Source organism: Rhinopithecus roxellana, chromosome 5, assembly GCF_007565055.1.
Source record: "Rhinopithecus roxellana isolate Shanxi Qingling chromosome 5, ASM756505v1, whole genome shotgun sequence".
Taxonomy (NCBI): domain Eukaryota; kingdom Metazoa; phylum Chordata; class Mammalia; order Primates; family Cercopithecidae; genus Rhinopithecus; species Rhinopithecus roxellana.
The window spans coordinates 160,704,686-160,724,837 of NC_044553.1; the positions used below are offsets into that span (position 1 = coordinate 160,704,686).

General features: G+C 48.3%; 1 long non-coding RNA gene across 1 annotated transcript in view; it reads right to left on the bottom strand.

Moving 5' to 3' along the window:
- Positions 1 to 8,887: 8,887 nt before the first annotated feature.
- The window catches only part of LOC115897471, a 36,305-nt gene continuing 25,040 nt past the window's right edge, over positions 8,888 to 20,152 (bottom strand). The window contains exons 2-3 of the long non-coding RNA XR_004057247.1: positions 9,729 to 9,939; positions 8,888 to 9,024 (exon numbers count right to left, since the gene is read on the bottom strand). This is a non-coding gene — a long non-coding RNA (uncharacterized LOC115897471). The remainder of the gene's footprint in view (positions 9,025 to 9,728; positions 9,940 to 20,152) is intronic.

The window sequence follows — 20,152 nt, forward strand, 5'->3', positions numbered from 1 at the left end:
GATCACAAGGTCAAGAGATCAAGACCATCCTGGCCAACATAGTGAAACGCCGTCTCTACTAAAAATACAAAAATTAGCCGTGCGTGGTGGCATGTGCCTGTAATCCCAGCTACTCGGGAGGCTGAGGCAGGAGAATCGCTTAAACCCGAGAGCGTGCCACTGCACTCCAGCCTGGTGACAGAGCAAGACTCCGTCTCAAAAAAAAAAAAAAAAAAAAAAATTCAGTCATTTCTTGGAGACACAGTTTCCAAGAAAGATGGCATCAGTTAAAGCACAGGTCTGGAGCCAGATTGTGAATTCCGATCCTGCCACTCACTAGCTATGCGACTCTGAGCAAGCTTCTCAGCCTCTCTGTGCTTCGGTCTAAATATCTCTACAATAGGGGTGTGACCATAGAAGGGATGTGAAAGGGCCGGGTGCGGTGGCTCACGCCTGTAATCCCAGCACTTTGGGAGACCAAGGCGAGCCGATCACCTGAGGTCAGGAGTTAGAGACCAGCCTGGCCAACGTGGTGAAACCCCATCTCTACTAAAAACACAAAGAATTACCCAGGCATGGTGGCGTGCGCCTGTAATCCTAGCTACTCAAGAGGCTGAGGCAGGAGAATCACTCGAACCTGAGGGGAGGAGGTTGCAGTGAGCCGAGATTGTGCCACAGCACCCCAGACTAAGAGACAGAGCAAGACTCTGTCTCAAAAAAGAAAAAAGAAGGGATGTGGGGGGATCCTGGGAGTAGGTGCTGGCCATTTATGTTTCAGAGGTGACCCTAAAGTGGATTTCCACAGAGCAAACCAATTTTTCCATTGAGTAACTATAGAATCAGGATACTTCAGTACCAAAACTTCACCAAGCGAGTTTTAACCCATCTTTCAAAGGCCAGCTTGGGGTTGGTCACTTCTTGAATTCACCACATGCTGCTGCTGGGAAGTCGGCAAACTCTCCTTCCCCTCCCCTCCCACTGTTGGCAGCACTGAGTGCGGCTAAAAAAATATGTCTGGCCATGTTGATAAGCCAGAAATGGAGTCTTACTGCTTATTATTTGTCTGTTCACCATTCATTTCATATGTTTACCAAAAGCCCGTGTCCAGGCCCTGGGTCAAAGTGGGAGCAAAATTGGGTCCTCACCATTGTGGTGGAGGCAGACATAAAGCCCCCACCACCTAAATATGTGGACTTAGAAACTCTTGAAGAGCGCTGGGATGGCGAGGGGCACCCCAAGCACTGAGGAGGGCAGGTGCTGGCTGCGGTGAAGGAGTGTGGGGAAGGGCATGCAGGAGAGGGAGGGAACAGAGTTTGCAAGAGCCCTGAGGGTCTGCGGTGAAATCTAGAAGGAATACTAGGAGTTAGCCAGGGAACAGTGAGAAGGCAAGAATTAAAAAGAAAATGGAGGCTGGAAAATTCCTTCAGTGCAGTGGGTGGGGGGACACAGAGCCCCTTTTGGGGCAGGGGTTGGCCACTGGAGCTGAAGTCAGAGGTAGGCAGGGGCCAAGGGACTGGAAACGTGGCCTGGAAACCACAGGAGGCGTTGTGGCATCTTCCCAGGAGCTGCAGTCTGACCCACATCCACTCTGACCGTGGGATGGAGGAAGCACACTTCCAGTGAGACCTGAGGAGGACCTGTCCCCGAAGAGTTGGTGGGCGGAGCAGGGGCAAACTTGGGAGAGGTCAGGGGAGTGAGTTAACGGGGTGAAGCACAGGAACCCCAGAGGTTCCCGGGTGGATGAGTCTGTGCTCACCAGGGGAACAGAGGGCTCAGGCAGATGGTGGCAGGTGACCCTTGCCAGTGTTTCAGTGTCACCTTTGTTGGACCACGATGTCTGTGGCGCATCCATGTGGATGGGCCTCCAGTGAACAGGATGCTGGGAACATGAGCAGGAATGTGGTAGAAGGGATATATTGGGAAGGAAGGGAATGAGACAGGCATGGATGGGCACAAAGACGGTTCCCAGGATGGCAGTCTCAGTAGGGCCAGAAAGCCTGGGATCTCAGAGGAAGAGAGGCCTGGGGGACAGGAGGCTGTGCCTGTGAGGGGGTCCAGTCCTGGGGGTGCTTGGGTGTGGGAGCACCTGTGGGAGAGGGGTGGCAGTACTCTTTCCTCCCTATCACCCCTCACTTGCAGGCCTCCCTAGCCTCCCTCCTGCAGAAGCCTCGGTCTGCATCCCCTGGCGTCTGCTCTGAGTCAGGCAGGGGACGGGTGTGCGCGTAAGCCCCTCTGGGTAAAGCACAAAGAACTGAAAGCAGAGGCAGCTCCCTCAGGAGCTTATGTTCTAGTCGGGGAGGGACAGGCCAGAAACATGCAAACAAGTGGGATGCCTTCGGGCATGCTCCTGTCTCCTAGCAGAACCAGGGGTCCTGGACATAAATTTGAACTCCTTCCCCAAAGTACTGCCATTTTCCCGTGAACTCACCTTCAGATCTTCTGAGTCATCTTTGACTCATCTCTTGTCTTCAGCTCCCACATTCTGACAGCTGCCAAGTCTGGTGGATTTTTCCTTTAAAACGTTCTTTCTCTCTGTGCTTAGGGTCCTGCCCTGATCCAGGCCCTCAGGGCCCCAAACCATTTCCACTTCCAGCTGGCTCTTGCTGGGTTTGTCTGTTCTACATTCCCATTTTCATCTGCCCACTTCCCAGTGCAGAAAACCCCCAGGCACCCAGGACACTGAGCCTGTAGTCCCTCTCTTGGTATTCAAACCCCAGGGCCTGGCTGACCCTACTTCTGCCTGCTTACTGCTGGCACATCAACACACACCTTCCTTGGGAGGCCCCCTCCTGTGCCCATCTCCATGCCTGACCTTGGTGCTCTCAGACCTGGAATGCCGGGCACCCATGTGTCACCAAGGCACCTCCAGCTCTGCCCACAACCCAGCTGAGTTCCCTGAGGCAGCCTAATGGGGCACCATGGTCAGCCCTGACCAGGGGACCTGGTGATTTAAGAATATGGCAGAGAAATAGATACTGAGAGAGGCAAACAGAACACGAAAGGGGGGTGAGGGTGGGGGGTGCACCAAGAATATGCAGCTGCATTGTTTTCTGGTTTTGTTTCAGCCTCTTCTCTGAGTTCACAGCAGCTCCATTCTCTCGCCCTTCCCTCCAGCCTCCAGGGGCAGCAGATCCTGTTAAGTGTACTCAGGGCCCCTCAGATTCAACATTACAGCACTACTTTTCTTTTCTTTTCTTTTTTTTTTTTTTTTGAGACGGAGTCTTGCTCTGTCGCCCGGGCTGGAGTGCAGTGGCCAGACCTCAGCTCACTGCAAGCTCCGCCTCCTGGGTTTACGCCATTCTCCTGCCTCAGCCTCCGAAGTAGCTGGGACTACAGGCGCCCGCCACCTCGCCTGGCTAGTTTTTTGTATTTTTTTAGTAGAGACGGGGTTTCACCTTGTTAGCCAGGATGGTCTCGATCTCCTGACCTCGTGATCCACCCATCTCGGCCTCCCAAAGTGCTGAGATTATAGGCTTGAGCCACCGCGCCCGGCCGACAGCACTACCTTTCATTCACCCAGATTACTGCAGCGGCCCAAGGGTCTACGTTCTGCCCGTGATCATCTCTCCATGCTGGGTTGTTCTCCAAATGCACCTGGAATCTCTTGCCATGCCCTTCTCCAGGCAAACACGTGTTTGCCGAGCTTGGCTTGGAAATTACCTCCTCTGGCCAAATTCACTCTGGGTGCCTCCTCCACAGCTCTTAGCCCCTGCTGTGAATTGAAATTAGACTCTGTCTTTCTCATCTCAAGACCTGGCACATGGCACGCAGCCATCTATGTGTGCTGAATGGATAACTGAATTGCTTTCCAGCGGGACCAAATGGGAACCCTTCGCCGAAAGGCTGTGATTAACCTTTGGCGCCACCTACTGGCCAGATAATTGGTTGTATATGGGGCCTCCAGTTGGAAATGACTTTGAGGTTTAGGAATTTCATTTTTTCTTTATTCCCTGTGAATGGGAGAATCAGGAAAGTGAGAATTATGTGACCTCCAGTCTAGATCACCATCATTAATGTTTCACCCTGAAAAGTTCATGGCAAAGCTTGTAGCCTTTCATGGAGTAGGAATGAAACTGTCTAAGAGAAGAAAGCAATTTTTTTTTCTTTGAGACAGAGCCTGGCTCTGTCCCCCAGGCTGGAGTGCAGTGGTGCAATCTCGGCTCACTGCATCCTCTGCCTCCTGGGTTCAAGTGATTCTCTGCCTCAGCCTCCTGAATAGCTGGGATTACAGGCGCCCACCACCAAGCTCTGCTAATTTTGTATTTTTAGTAGAGACGGGTTTCTCCATGTTGGCCAGGCTGGTCTCAAACTCCGGACCTCAGGTAATCCGCCTGCCTCAGCCTCCCAAAGTGCTGGGATTACAAGTGTGAGCCACCTGCGCCCAACAAAAGCAATTTTTTTTTTTTTTTTTAAAAGGAAGAATGAAGGGTTAAAAAACACAGAATTTGAAGCAAGCAGAGTCTTAAGGTAGAGAGCCAGGGATTGTGGACAACCCTCCCGCTCCTCCCTAAAACCTCCCAGGATTGCCCTTGCGACTACAGGGTGGTGGGCACAAACCGGGGGGGTGCAGGCTGGCTCTCCCCTCCACTGCTGCTCCTGTTCTGGTCTTGGCCAATGCAAGAGCAGAGGCCTTGGTGAGTCCCACCCAAGGGCAACCTCTGGTTCAGCCAGTGGAAGAACAGGCCTAGCTGGTCCATCCAGTGCCCGGAGGGCTTGTTTATCCTCAGATACCTCTCGAGGTGGGGTGGGTTAAAGCTGAAACTAGAGGAGGAATGAGCAGATGTGATGTTCCTGCCTGGTAGGGGAGCTGATAGTTCCTTTGTCTACGCTGAGCCAGGGGTCATCTGGCTGTCAGGAATTGCCTTTGTGGCCAATGGACCAGGTAGTAGGTACCCTGATCAGGCGACCTTGTCACATATGGGTTGTGAGTTTCAGTGCAGACTTCCTTACAGACTTGGGCTGGGCTTATGGGTCCTCTCTAACCTGGTCCTGTCAGCTTCTGTCCTCATCTCCAAACCCTGCAATAAAAGGCCCTCCCACCCCAGCACCCTGCTAGTTCTCACCTCTGCCCAGCACCCTGCTAGTTCACACCTCTGCTCTCATGCTGTTCCTCTTCCAGATCAACATTATCCCTTCCAAATGCCTTCTCTCCCTGCCACCTCCAGGGAGAGGGAATGCTGGCTTCTTTGCTCCTCCTTTACTGACCTAGGGGCAAGTCTCTTCCTTTTAAGCCTCGGGTTTTTTTTTTTTTTTTGAGACAGGGTCTCACTCTGTCTCCCAGGCTGGAGTGCAGTGGCCTGATCTCAGCTCACTGCAAGCTCCGCCTCCCAGGTTCAAGTGATTCTCCTGCCTCAGCCTCCCAAGTAGCTGGTACTACAGGCGTCTGCCACCATGCCTGGCTAATTTTTGTATTTTTAGTAGAGACAGGGCTTTACCATTTGGCCAGGCTGGTCTTGAACTCCTGACCTTGTGATCCACCTGCTTTGGCCTCCCAAAGTGCTGGGAATACAGACGTGAGCCACCGTGCCCGTCCTTTTTTTTTCCCCCTGTTTTTGAGACAAAAAAAGTGCAGTGGTGTGATCTCAGTTCACCACAACCTCCGACTCCCTGGTTTAAGTGATTCTCCTGCCTCAGCCTCCAGAGTAGCTGGGATTACAGGCATGCGCCACCACACCTGGCTACTTTTTGTATTTTTACTAGAGATGGGGTTTCACCATGTTAGCCAGGATGGTCTCAATCTCCTGACCTCATGATCTGCCCACCTTGGCCTCCCAAAGTGCTCTGTCGCCCAGGCTGGAGTGCAATGGCACGATCTCGGCTCACTGCAACCTCCGCCTCTTGGGTTCAAGTGATACAGTCCTTGAGCCGCTGCACCTGGCCAAGCCTCAGTTTTGTTGTCTGTAAAATGAGGAGTAGGGATGGGACAGTTGGACCAGGTTCCACTTCTGTCTTAATGTAGTTCTAAATTCTTTCACTAGAGGACAGAACAGCTAGAGTAGAACTGGATTATTAAGTAGAACTGAGCAAGAATGAGCTGAAACCTCCACACATTGCAAACACCCTGTACCTTCTCCAAAGTTAGAGCAGGCAAGCATTATGCAAATGTTTTATAAACTGATGTGTCCTAGCCCCAATTAATATGTTGTGGCAAATCATAATGCTAAGTTAATACTTTGAGTGGCTAATGGATATATAATAGCCAACTAAAAAAATTTGTGTTTTTTTGGTTTTTTTTTTTGAGACGGAGTCTCGCTCTGTCGCCCAGGCTGGAGTGCAGTGGCCGGATCTCAGCTCACTGCAAGCTCCGCCTCCCGGGTTCACGCCATTCTCCTGCCTCAGCCTCCCAGGTAGCTGGGACTACAGGCGCCGCCACCTCGCCGGGCTAGTTTTTTTTTTTTTTTTTTTTTTGTAGTTTTTAGTAGAGACGGGGTTTCACCGTGTTAGCCAGGATGGTCTCAACTCCTGACCTCGCGATCCGCCCGTCTCAGCCTCCCAAAGTGCTAGGATTACAGGCTTGAGCCACCGCGCCCGGCCAAGTTTTTTGTATTTTTTTTAGTAGAGACAGGGTTTCACCGTGTTAGCCAGGATGGTCTCGATCTCCTGACCTTGTGATCCGCCCGTCTCGGCCTCCCAAAGTGCTGGGATTACAAGCTTGAGCCACTGCGCCCGGCCATAAAAAATTTCTAAACTACTTCATAATGTAGTATTCCAAGCAGCACTCCACAGTGTACAGCATGCTGCTTATAAATTGAAAACCTTTTCAACAATTTTGTATTTCACTTGAAAATGCAGGAGAGGCTGGGCACGGTGGCTCAAGCTTGTAATCTCAACACTTTGGGAGGCCGAGGCAGGCGGATCACTGGAGGTCAAGAGTTCGAGAACAGTCTGACCAACATGGAGAAACCCCGGCCGGGCCCGGTGGCTCAAGCCTGTAATCCCAGCACTTTGGGAGGCTGAGACGGGCGGATCACGAGGTCAGGAGATCGAGACCTCCTGGCTAACACAGTGAAACCCCGTCTCTACTAAAAATACAAAAAAAAAAAACTAGCCGGGCGAGGTGGGGGCGCCTGTAGTCCCAGCTACTCGGGAGGCTGAGGCAGGAGAATGGCGTGAACCCGGGAGGCGGAGCTTGCAGTGAGCTGAGATCTGGCCACTGCACTCCAGCCTGGGTGACAGCGCGAGACTCCGTCTCAAAAAAAAAAAAAAAAAAATGGAGAAACCCCATCTCTACTAAAAATAGAAAATTAGCTGGGTGTAGTGGTGGATGCCTGTAATCCCAGCTACTTGGGAGGCTGAGGCAGGAGAATCACTTGAATCCAGGAGGCAGAGGTTGTAGTGAGCTGAGATCGCACCATTGTACTCCAGCCTGGGCAATAAAAGCGGAACTCCTTCTCAAAAAAAAAAAAAAAAAAAGTGCAGGAGAAGAACTCCCTAACATTGGATTTCAGTCAACATTCAATCTTGTTACCCACGTTAAAACAGCTAAGCTAATTAAATGTGAAACGTGTGTTTAGGGCTGGTGAGGAATGCTCTGCTTTACAAAGGCCAGTGGCTGATGTTCTTACTGAATGAGAAGGTGGACGCTTCATTTTTGCTTCTGTTTCCCCCCGAGTGTTAGCCCGTTAGTGCCACTGCCCAGCAGCGGGTTCGCTGATGTCCCTCCGTTCTCACAGGGACCTTGGGCTTCCTGTCATTAGTGGTATCTCTTCTAAATTCTATTTTAAAATTCCAAAAATAAAATTATAATGTAGGCTGGGCATGGTGACTCACATCCGTAATCCCAGCACTTTGGGAGGCCAAGGTGGGTGGATCGCTTGAGTCCAGGAGTTCGAGACCACCCTGGGTGATATAGGGAAATCCCATCTTTACAAAAAATACAAAAAGTAGCCAGGCAGTGGTGGCATGTGCCTGTGGTCCCAGCTACTTGGGAGGCTGAGCGGGGAGGATAGCTTGAGCCAGGGAGGCAGAGGTTGCAGTGAGCTAAGATTGTGCCATGGCACTCCAGTCTAGGTAACAGAGCAAGACTCTGTCTCAAAAAAAAAAAAAAAAAAAAAAAAAAAAAAAAAAAAAAAACTATAAATATTCAAAAACATTTTTATTATGTAAAAATGTCCTCTTTAAAACCGAACAGCTGGTGAATCTCCCAGTGCTTTTTGAGGAAGGATAGCAGTATTAGGAGGGTCAGGCTCACAGTGAATTCTCTCAGGGCTTGGTTCTATCAGCTATGATTGGGTCACTGCAATCCAGCCTGGGCGACAGAGTGAGACCCTGTCTCAAAAAAACAAAATTTCCAATCTGTGTGTGTTTTTTTTTTTTTTAGACAGAGTTTTACTCTTGTTGCCCAGGCTGGAGAGCAATGGTACAATCTCGGCTCCCCACAACCTCTGCCTCCCGGGTTCAAGCGATTCTTCTGCCTTAGCATCCCAAGTAGCTGGGATGACAGGCATGCACCACCATGCCTGGCTAATTTTGTACTTTTAGTAGAGACAGGGTTTCTCCATGTTGGTCAGGCTGGTCTCAAAGTCCCTACCTCAGGTGATTTGCCCGCCTGGGCCTCCCAAACTGCTGGGATTACAGGTGTGAGCCACCATGCCCAGCCCTGATTTTAATTTGTATTTCTTTGATTAGTAATCCTATCTTTTCATTCTTTACTGGCTAAGAGTTTAAATCCCTGCTCTGCTATGACTCTGTGTGACTTTGGAGAGACTACTTGACTTCCATGTGCCTCAATTTCCTCATCTGTGAAGTTCCTCTCTAAAGAAATTGACCAGCTTCAAAGACGTACAGACTCTGACATGGCAGGACGGGCTCTAATGAAATTCCTGTATCCTTACCCACAAATCACAAAGCTTCTAGTCAGTGTTTTAGTACCTCCCATTCTTGTTCAATAATTACCACATGCTGGACATGGCCGGCTAGGGGCTGTGGCTCCAGAGATGCTTGAGGGAAGGTCAGTCACCACCTGTCCATCTGCTCCCAGCATTCAAAATTTGGTTCACTTCTCTCTCCTGCTGCTTTCTCCTCTTTCATTCTTTTGTCCTGTGGCTGCATGAGATACACACATATATAATGTTCACTGCTGTATTAGCAGGGCTCCAGAAGGAACAGAGATGAATGCAAATGTTCCACCCACTATGTCTAACCAGAGGCCAGAGCGACATTCTAAGGGACTGAGTGTGACTCTGTTCCTCTAATGCTCAGCCCCTTCCGTGGTTCTCTGTGCCTTAGGGTCAAGTCCAAACTCCTCAGCACAGCCTGCCCAGGCCCCTCCAACACTCCCCCCTCATCTCTTGCCACCATCACCCTCCTAGGGTTCAGTCACTCCAAACCCCACTGCCCACTTCTGCACGCCCCTCCCACCCACGTTCCTCCCCACTTTTGCTTATGCTGTCCTCCGTAAGTGGGTGCTCAAGGCACAGCTCGCAAGCCACCTCTTCTGGGAGCCCAAAGGATTGGATTGCCTTTCTCTTTTCTCCCACAGCACTTTGTCATATATGTGCTATAGCCCTGAATGATGATGATTGTCACATGCACTCCAGGCAGGGACGTGGGACTCTCTTGGACATTGCCTGGGCCTGTAGTGGGCTCTCAGTAGATGTCAGTTCAGTGGATGGGTAGGCAGGGAATAAACAGTAAAGAGAGTGACATTGTTTTAGCATTCTGTGACTCCCACCACCGGTTGGTTGGATGGCTGGTTAATATTAGCTAGAAATGTTTAAGATAGTAATTTTAAACCTTAGTCCACTTACCAGTAGCCTAAGCAACATAAATGGCTACAGATCCTCGTAGAGGTGTTGCCATGCACCTTGGCTCCGTCGGAAGGCCAGCAACACAGTAACAGGGAATGCAGAGACGTGGAAGGGCTGTTTCCAGAGACAGTGTGGAGTGGTGGATCCAGACACCACCTGATGCCAGGGAAACACTTGGGCCTTTTCTTGGTACCAGTGAACAGGTGCCCTGCTGGGAACATAAACACAATCTTCTGGACTTCCAAACCAAACATAACAGAGACAGGGCGGCAGAGGATGAACTTGGACAGGCCCCAAGCAGGCAGGCCCTGGCTTCCTTAGACTTCCCCTGTGACTGTCAAATGTATTAAAATACGTGATATGTTCTCTTCTTGCAGGAAGGTCAACTTGGGAAGTGGACCAGGGTCCCAGTAAGGAGCTGGGCTTCTCTGTGGATGCTGTATGGCCTAATTCCCCCAGTCCAGCAGTGCTTCTCCGGGTGGCCAGGTGCTCTTGGACTGGGCTAGAGGGCCTGCAGCAAAAACTAGAACTTAGTTGTTATTATTCCAGGCTTCATTCGGACTTCCCCTAATGACTCAACCAACTGCAGGAGAGCTGAACTGAAGGGTCTGAAATTCTGGTTGGGTTTCAGTTAGTGGCTAAGGGGAAAATTGAATCCAGGGGAAATGTCCCCCTTGAAACCCCTTAGGAAAGTAAGCTAAATGCATCAATGACACAAGTTCCCTGTAAGTCACAGACTTCCACACTCCCTATAAAGAGGCCTGGACTCACATTCAGGCTCTGCCACTCACATGACTTGTGAGAGTTTCTTATCAAATGGGAATAATAATGTCTACTTCCTATGATTACTCTAGAGACTAAATTTAGATAAAATATGGGGAAATATAGTACGTAATAAGCACTCAAGGCCAGGAGTGGTGGCTCACGCCTGTAATCCCAACACTTTGGAGGCCAAGGGGAGTGCATTGCTTAAGCCCAGGAGTTTGAGCCTAGGCTGGGCAACATGGTAAGGCCCCTCCCCCAAAATAAATAAAATAAAAGAAGTAGGGGGCCAGGTGCAGTGGCTCACGCTTGTAATCCCAGCACTTTGGGAGGCCAAGGTGGGCAGATGACCTGAGGTCAGGAGTTTGAGACCAGCCTAGTCAACATGCTAAAACTCCATCTCTACTGAAAATACAAAAAAATTAGCCAGATGTGGTGGCACATGCCTGTAATCCCACCTACTCAGGAGGCTGAGGCACAAGAATCGCTTGAACCCAGGAGATAGAGGTTGCGGTGGGCCAAGATGGTGCCAATATACTCCAGCCTGGGTAGCAGAGCGAGACTCAGTCTCAAAAAAAAAAAAAAAAAAAAGAAGTGGGAGTTGAATTTGTTTTTTTTTTTTTGAGACAGGGTCTCGGTTCTATTGCCCAGGCTGGAGTTCAGTGGCATGATCATGACTCAGCCACACACTACTATGTCCGGCTAATTTTAAGAAAAATGTTTTGTAGAGGCCGGGTGCATTGGTTCACACCATAATCCCAGCATTTTGGAAGGCTGAAGCAGATGGATTGCTTGAGTCCAGGAGTTTGAGATGAGCCTGGGCGACATGGCAAAACCCTATCTCGGCTGGGCATGGTGGCTCACGCCTGTAATCCCAGATTACAGGGATTACTGTACATTGGGAGGCCGAGGCGGATGGGTCACCTGAGGAGGTCAGGAGTTCGAGGCCAGTCTGGCCAACATGGTGAAACCCTGTCTCTACTGAAATACAAAAAATTAGCCGGGTGTGGCGGTAGATGCTTGTAATCCCAGATACCCGGGAGGCAGAGGCAGAAGAATTGCTCGAACCTAGGAGGCAAAGGTTGCAGTGAGCCGAGATCGCACCATTGCACTCCAGCCTGGGCAACAAGAGCAAAACTCCATCTCCAAACAAAAACAAAAACCCATCTCTACAAAACAATATAAAAATTAGCCAGGTGTGGCAGTGTGCGCCTGTAGTTCCAGCTAGTTGGGAGCCTGAGGGAGGAGACTAGCTTGAACCTGGGAGGTGGAGGTTGCAGTGAGCTGAGTTCACACTATGGGAGGTGGAGGTTGCAGTGAGCTGAGACTGCACCATTGCACTCTGTCCTGGGTGACAGATTGAGATTCTGTCTCAAAAAAAACAAAAACAAAAACAAACTGTTAATGTGGGTTTGATAGTTAGATGATTCTCATCAGCAGCCTTGTTCCAAACAACCTCTTAGGAGCCAATGATTGTGACCATGAATGGAATTGGTTTTTTAAAAAATTATAGACATATAACAGCTATACATATTTTGGGGGTACATGTGATATATTTTTTTTGAGACGGAGTCTCATTCACTCTGTTGGCCAGGCTGGAGTGCAATGGCATGATCTTGGCTCACTGCAACCTCTGCCTCCTGGATGCAAGCAATTCTCCTGCCTCAGCCTCCCGAGTAACTGGGATTACAGCATGTGCCACCATGCCCAGCTAATCTTTTTTGTATTTTTAGTAGAGACGAGGTTTCACCATGTTGGCCAGGCTGGTCTCAAACTCCTGACCTCAAGTGATCCGCCCACCTCAGCCTCTCAAAGTGCTGGGATTACAGGTGTGAACCACTGCGCCTGGCCTACACGTGATATTTTGATGCATGTATGTAATGTGCAATGATCAAATCAGGGTAATTGGGATATCCATCACCTCAAACATTTTTCTTTGTGCTGAGAACATGACAGTTCCTGTCTTGTAACTATTTTGAGACATATAAATTATTAACTGATTTATCTTCTGTACTCTTGAATACTAGAACTTATTCCTTCTAACTGTATTTTTTTTTTTTTTTTGAGACAGAGTCTCGCTCTGTTGCCCAGGCTAGAGTGCAATGGCACGATCTCCGCTCACTGCAAGCTCCACCGCCTCCCAGGTTCACGCCATTCTCCTGCCTCAGCCTCCCTAGAAGCTGAGACTACAGGCGCCCGCCACCGCGCCCGGCTAATTTTTTTGTAATTTTGGTAGAGACGGGGTTTCACTGTGTTCGCCAGGACCGTCTCGATCTCCTGACCTCGTGATCCGCCCACCTCGGCCTCCCAAAGTGCTGGGATTACAGGCGTGAGCCACCGCGCCCGGCCTCTAACTGTATTTTTATACCCATTAACCAACTTCGACTCATCTTTCCCTCTCCTTTCCCTTTTTAGCCTCTGATAACCAACATTCTACTCTCTACCTCTTTTTTAGCTCCCGCATGGGAGTGAGAACATGTGGCATTTGTCTTCCTGTACCTGGTTTATTTCACTTAGTATAATGACCTCCCATCCATCCATGTTGCTGCAAATGACAAGATTTCATTCTTGGCTTGGCGCAGTGGCTCACACCTGTAATCCCAGCACTTTGGGAGGCCAAGGCGGGCAGATCATGAGGTCAGGAAATCAAGACCGTACTGGCTAACATGGTGAAACCTCGTCTCTACTAAAAATACAAAAAAAAAAAAAAAGCTGTTGAAATGTTCAGGCAAAGGAGGGGAAAGTTCCATGAAAGTAGGTGCCTGTAATGTGGTTCATTTACCTTTACATCGTGTATTGGGAGAGCCTGGCTTTTCCAGCTCTTTGTTCAGAAACAGCTCTCTCAATCAATGGTTCTTGACCTCTAAAAGCATCTGTCCACAAAACTATTCATTTACTCCTGGAAGTTTTTCACTATTTTCATAAAATGGATATCAAAATCAATTTTTTGATCAAAGTATTTTGTTAGCTTTTGACTTTCAGTGAGCAGGGAAGAGCCATCATTTAATCAAGAACCTTTTGTTCTGTCAGCTAATATCAAGTAGGGAGCGTCTTTAAAAAGAAATCCTGATTATACAATCATGAATAATCATGACGAAGATGAAAAGAGGGAAGTAGTAATGGAAACCAGTGTGCCTGCCTGAGCTCCCTGTTGAGCTAATTTTTTTTTTTTTTTTTTTTTTTTTTGAGACAGAGTCTCGCTCTGTCGCCCAGGCTGGAGTGCAGTGGCACACCTTGGCTCACTGCAACCTCCGCCTCCCTGGTTCAAGCGATTCTTCTCCCTCAGCCTCCCGAGTAGCTGTGATTACAGGCACCTGCCACCACACCCAGCTAAGTTTTGTATTTTTAGTAGAGATGGGATTTCCCCATGTTGGCCAGGCTGGTCTTGAACTCCTGATCTCGGGTGATCTGCCCACCCTGGCCTCCCAAAGTGCAGGGATTACAGGCGTGAGCCATTGTGCCTGCCCTGTTGAGCTAATGTTTTGAGAGGATGGACAAAATATAGATGAAGCGAAGTATAATCAGACATGGATCCTGAAGAATGACACAATCCTGAAAAATACTGTCAGGAGAACTGTGCTGTAATCTGCCAGAAATTCTAAGGAAAATAAAAAAGGTCTTTAAAGTTATTCTTAGGGCAAGAAGAACAAAGAAAGCATAGATCTACTGCTTAAGGGATGATATAGACTGATACTGAGAGAAGGCAGAAATACTCAAACTTTATAGACAGAAGAACTGTTGTCAATGACAATAATTTTAGCTAAGCCTATGGCCAGTTCCTCTTGATATCCTGAGCCTTTTAAGGAGGCGAGGGTGGGGAGTCTGGAAGCAGTGGTGCCCCAACACAGGCCTGCTGCACATCTAGGGGATTCCTCTCACCACTTCCCTCTGTTGGAATCCCTGTTTCCTAGATCTCATGCTTGCTTCTTTCTTGGTTTAGCCTGTTTTTTTTTTTTTTTTTTCTTTTTTGAGATGTAGTGTCGCTCTATTGCCAGGCTGGAGTGCAGTGGCACAATCTTGGCTCACTGCAACCCCTGCCTCCTGGGTTCAAGCAATTATCCTGCCTCAGCCTCCCAAGTAGTAGGACTACAGGTGTACACCACCATGCCCAGCTCCTTTTTAAATTTTTAGTAGAGACGGAGTTTCACCATGTTGGCCAGGATGGTCTCAATCTCTTGACCTTGTGATCCGCCTGCCTCAGCCTCCCAAAGTGCTGGGATTACAGGCGTGAGCCCGGCCTAGCCCCTGGTTTTGCAGAAGCACATTTTCCACAAGCACAGAGGGTATGTAGGGGATATGACAAGTACTAGCAAGGATGCTGGTGGGTGTGCCAGCTGGTGCGGCTGTTCTAGAGAGTCACCTAGCAGTTTCAATCAAATGAAGAATATGTGAACCCTCTGTCCCACCAATCCTGTTCCTGAGCACAGACCCAAGGGAAGTTACGATATGGATCCATAAGAGGGCATGTATGAAGATGCTCACTGTAATACTGTTTGTGTCTTTGTGTGTATAAAGGCTTCTGATTTCTGTAATTGTATACCCTATCATTTCACTGAATTCTCTCTTTAAATATATATATATATTTTTTAGAATTGGGGCCTTGAAGCCCAGGTGCAATGGCTCACACCTGTAATACCAGCATTTTGGGAGGCCAAAACAGGAGGATCACTTGAGACCATTTTGAGACCAACCTGGGCAACATGGAGAGACCATGTCTCTACAAAAAATTTAGAAAATTAGCTAAGTGTGGTGGCACGTACCTGTGGACGAAGCTACTTGGGAGGCTGAGGTGGGAGGACAGCTTGAAACTGGGAGGTTGAGGCTGTAGTGAGCCATAATCAGGTTGGGGCTGCAGTGAGCCATAATCTGCCATTGCTCTACAGCCTAGGCAACAGAGTGGGACCTTGTCTTCAAAAACAAAAACAAACAAACAAAAAAAAGGGGTCTTGCTGGACTCGGACTCCTGGACTCAACCAATTCTCATACCTCAAGCTGGGACTACAGCCTTGTACCATGGTGCCTAGCTTTGAATTCTGTTTAAAAAATTTCTTTTATTAATAGCAGTTTTTTAGTTGATTTTCTTGGGCCGTGTAAATATTGCTCCTATCATTGACAAATAGTAAAACTTTTACCTTCTCTTTTCTAATTTTTACACATCTAATTTATAACTTTTTTTTTTCTTTTTTTTGAGATGGAGTCTTGCTCTTGTCGTCCATGCTGGAGTGCAATGGCGCGATCTTGGCTTACTGCAACCTCCACCTCCGGGGTTCAAACTGTTCTCCTGTCTCAGCCTCTGGAGTTGCTGGGACTACAGGCGCCCGCCACCACGCCCAGCAAATTTTTTGTATTTTTAGTAGAGACAGGGTTTCACCAAGTTGGCCAGGTTGGTCTTGAACTCCTGACCTCATGATCCACCCACCTCAGCCTCCCAAAGTGCTGGGATTACAAGTGTGAGCCACTGCACCCGGCCCCTAATTTATAACTCTTATCTGATTGCTTTGGCTAATACCTTCAATACACTGTTGAACAGTAGTGTAGATAGTGGACATTCTCTTCCTGACTTTAGTAGGGCTATGTGGATTGCATTTCATTTATTTTAATTTTTATTGGACAGCTGAAATTTTTTTTTTTTTTTTTTTTTTTTTTGAGGCGGAGTCTCGCTCTGTCGCCCGGACTGGAGTGCAGTGGCCGGATCTCAGCTCACTGCAAGCTCTGCCTCCCGGGTTCACGCCATTCTCCTGCCTCAGCCTCCCGAGTAGCTGGGACTACAGGCGCCCGCCACCTCGCCCGGCTAGTTTTTGTATTTTTAGTAGAGACGGGGTTTCACGGTGTTAGCCAGGATGGTCTCGATCTCCTGACCTCGTGATCCGCCCGTCTCGGCCTCCCAAAGTGCTGGGATTACAGGCTTGAGCCACCGCGCCCGGCCTGAAATTTTTAACTTTTTAAATTAAGGTATAATTTACATAAAGTGCTAAATCCTAAGTGTAATACTTGACACACTTTTACAAAGGCAACACCCAGCTCAAGATGCAGACTTTCCAGCACCCCAAAGACTCCCTGTTTCTTCCCTATCAATATCTCCCTCAAAGATAACCAACATTCTGACACCATTGATTAGTTTTGTCCATTTCTGAACTTCATACAGATGGAATTACACAATATGTACTCTTGTGTCTGGTTACGTCCACTCAGCATTAGGTCTGTGGGATTCACCCATGTTGTATGTAACAGTAGTTCCGAGTTGAATATCCCTGATATGGTTTGGCTGTGTCCTCACCCAAATCTCATCTTGAATTGTAACTCCCACAATTCCTACACGTTGTGGGAGGGAGCTGTTGGGAGGTAACTGAATCATGGGGGTGGGTCTTTCCTGTGCTTTTCTCAAGATAGTGAATAAGGTTCACAAGATCTGATGGTTTTAAAAATGGGAGTTTCGGCCGGGCGCAGTGGCTCAAGCCTGTAATCCCAGCACTTTGGGAGGCCGAGATGGGCGGATCACGAGGTCAGGAGATCGAGACCATCCTGGTCTACACGGTGAAACCCCGTCTCTACTAAAAAATACAAAAAACTAGCCGGGCAAGGTGGCAGGCGCCTGTAGTCCCAGCTACTCGGGAGGCTGAGGCAGGAGAATGGCATAAACCCGGGAGGCGGAGCTTGCAGTGAGCTGAGATCCGGCCACTGCACTCCAGCCCGGGTGACAGAGCGAGACTCCGTCTCAAAAAAAAAAAAAAAGGGAGTTTCCCTGCACAAGCTCTCTCTTTGCCTGCTGCCATCCATGTAAGATGTGACTTGCTCCTCCTTGCCTTCTGCCATGATTGTGAGGCTTCCCCAGGCATGTGGAACTGTAAGACCATTAAACCTATTTTTCTTCCCACTCTTGGGTATGTCCTTATCAGCAGCATGAATATGGACTAATACAGTAAATTGTTACCAGTAGAGTGGGGTGCTGCTGAAAAGATAATCCAGAAATCTGGAAGCAACTTTGGAACTGGGTAATGGGCAGAGGTTAGAACAGTTTGAACTTCCTAGAGACTTGTTGGCTTTGACCAAAATGCTGATAATGATATGGACAATGAAATCCAGGCTGAAATGGTCTCAGATGGAGATAAGGAACTTGTTGGGAACTGGAGCAAAGGTGACTCTTGTTACTTTATTATTTTTTTTTTGAGACAGAGTCTTGCTCTGTCGTTCAGGCTGCAGTGCAGTGGTGTGATCTCAGTTCATTGCAACATCCACCTCCCGGGTTCAAGCGATTCTCCTGCTGCAACCTCCTGAGTAGCTGGGACTACAGGCGCCCACCACCATGCCTGGCTAATTTTTTGTATATTTAGTAGAGATAGGGTTTCACCGTGTGAGCCAGGATGGTCTCGATCTCCTGACCTCGTGATCCGCCCATCTCGGCCCCCCAAAGTGCTGGGATTACAGGCTTGAGCCACCGTGCCCGGCCTCTCCCTTTGTTTTTTTTTTTTTTGAAAGAGACAGGGTCTTGCTCTGTTGCCCAGGCTGGAGTGCAGTGGTGTGATCATAGCTCACTGTAATCTTGAACACCTGGGCTCAAGAGATCCTCCCACCTCAGTTTCCTGAGTAGCTGAGACTACAGGCACACACCACCATGCCCAGCTAAGTTTTAAATTTTTTTGTAGAGATGGAGGTCTCACTATGTTGCCCAAGCTGGTCTTGAACTCCTGGCTTTACCTCTCAAAGTGCTGGGATTACAGGCAGGAGCCACTGCACCTGGCTTCTTATTCTTCTACTATTCCTCTTTGTTTCTTGCTCTTTTTCGAAGATTTCTTCAATTTTCCTTTTTTTTTTTTTTTTCCCTGAAGATAGGGTTTTGCTGTCACCCAGGCTGGAGTGCAGTGGTGCCATCGTGGCTCACTGCAGCCTTGAACTCCTGGGCTCAAGTGATCCTCCCGCAATAGCCTCCTGAGTGGCTGGGACCACAGGCATGTGCCACTATGCCTGGCTAATTTTTTTTATTTTTTTGTAGAGAGAGGTCTCACTGTGTTGCCCAGTCTGGTTCCTAACTCTTGGTCTCCCAAATTGTTGGGATTACAGGCGTGAGTCACTGTGCCCAGTTGATTTCAACTTTCTCTTCCAACCCTTCTAGCATTTTAATTTCTGCTGTTACGTTTTTAATATTCAAGAGGTTTTTTTATTTTCCCAAGTTTTTTATAAGAATGCAGACTGTTCTTATTTCATAGATGCAATATCTATTTAAACTACTAATATTAGCACTTGTTTTAAATTCTCATCTCCTGTTTTCTTCAATATTATTTTTCCGTTCATTTGTGTCATTTGTTTTGTTTGTATTTATTTATTTATTTATTTTTTGAGATGGAGTCCCGCTCTTGCCCAGGCTGGAATGCAGTAGCACGATCTCAGTTCACTGCAACCTCTGCTTCCTGGGTTCAAGCGATTCTCCTGCCTCAATCTCCCAAGTAGCTGGGACTACAGGTGCCTGCCACCATGCCTGGCTAATTCTTGTATTTTTAGTAGAGACGGGGTTTCACCATGTTGTTCTCTATTGAGCTGGTAAGCTTTACATCACCAACAGTAATATACATATTTGTTTCATAATACCTTGTAAACAGTCATCAAACTTTTTGACTGTGAAAATATTTAGCCAGGTACAGCAGTTCATGCCTGTAATCCCAGTACTGTGGCAGGCTGAGGTGAGAGGATCAGTTGAGTTCAGGAAGTCGAGGCTGTAGTGAGCCATTATTGTGACCCTACACTCCAGTCTGGGCGACAGAGCAAGACCCTGTCCTAAAGAAAAAAAAAATTTTTTTATCTGATTCTAAAAAACATTTTTTAGAGATGGGGTCTCCCTACGTTGGCTAGGCTAGGCTAGAACTTCTGGGCTCAAGCAAAGCTCCTGCCTCAGCCTCCTGAGTGGATGGGATACAGGCACCTGCCACTGAGCCCAGCTTAACTATTATTATTATTATTTTTTTTTTTTTTTGAGACGGAGTCTGGCTCTGTCCCCCAGGCTGGAGTGCGGTGGCCCGATCTCAGCTCACTGCAAGCTCCACCTCCCGGGTTTACGCCATTCTCCTGCCTCCGCCTCCCAAGTAGCTGGGACTACAGGCGCTCACCTCGTCGCCCGACTAGTTTTTTGTATTCTTTAGTAGAGATGGGGTTTCACCGTATTAGCCAGGATGGTCTCGATCTCCTGACCTCGTGATACGCCCGTCTCGGCCTCCCAAAGTGCTGGGATTACAGGCTTGAGCCACCACGCCCGGCCAACTATTATTTTAATTTGTATTTTTCTTAAATTTAAGACTGACCTTTTTTTTTTGAGATGGAGTCTTGCTCTGTCACCCTGGAGTGCAATGAAGCCATCTTGGCTCACTGCAAGCTCCGCCTCCTGGGTTCATGCCATTCTCCTGCCTCAGCCTCCCAAGTAGTTGGGACAACAGGCACCCGCTACCACACCCAACTAATTTTTTTTGTATTTTTAGTAGAGACGAGGTTTCATCTTGTTAGTCAGGATGGTCTTGATCTCCTGACCTCGTGATCCCCGACCTTGGTCTCCCAAAGTGTTGGGATTACAGGCGTGAGCCACTGCGCCCGGCCAAGACCAAGCATCTTTTTTTTTTTTTTTTTTTTTTTTTTTTTTTTTTTTTGAGACGGAGTCTTGCTCTGCCGCCCAGGCTGGA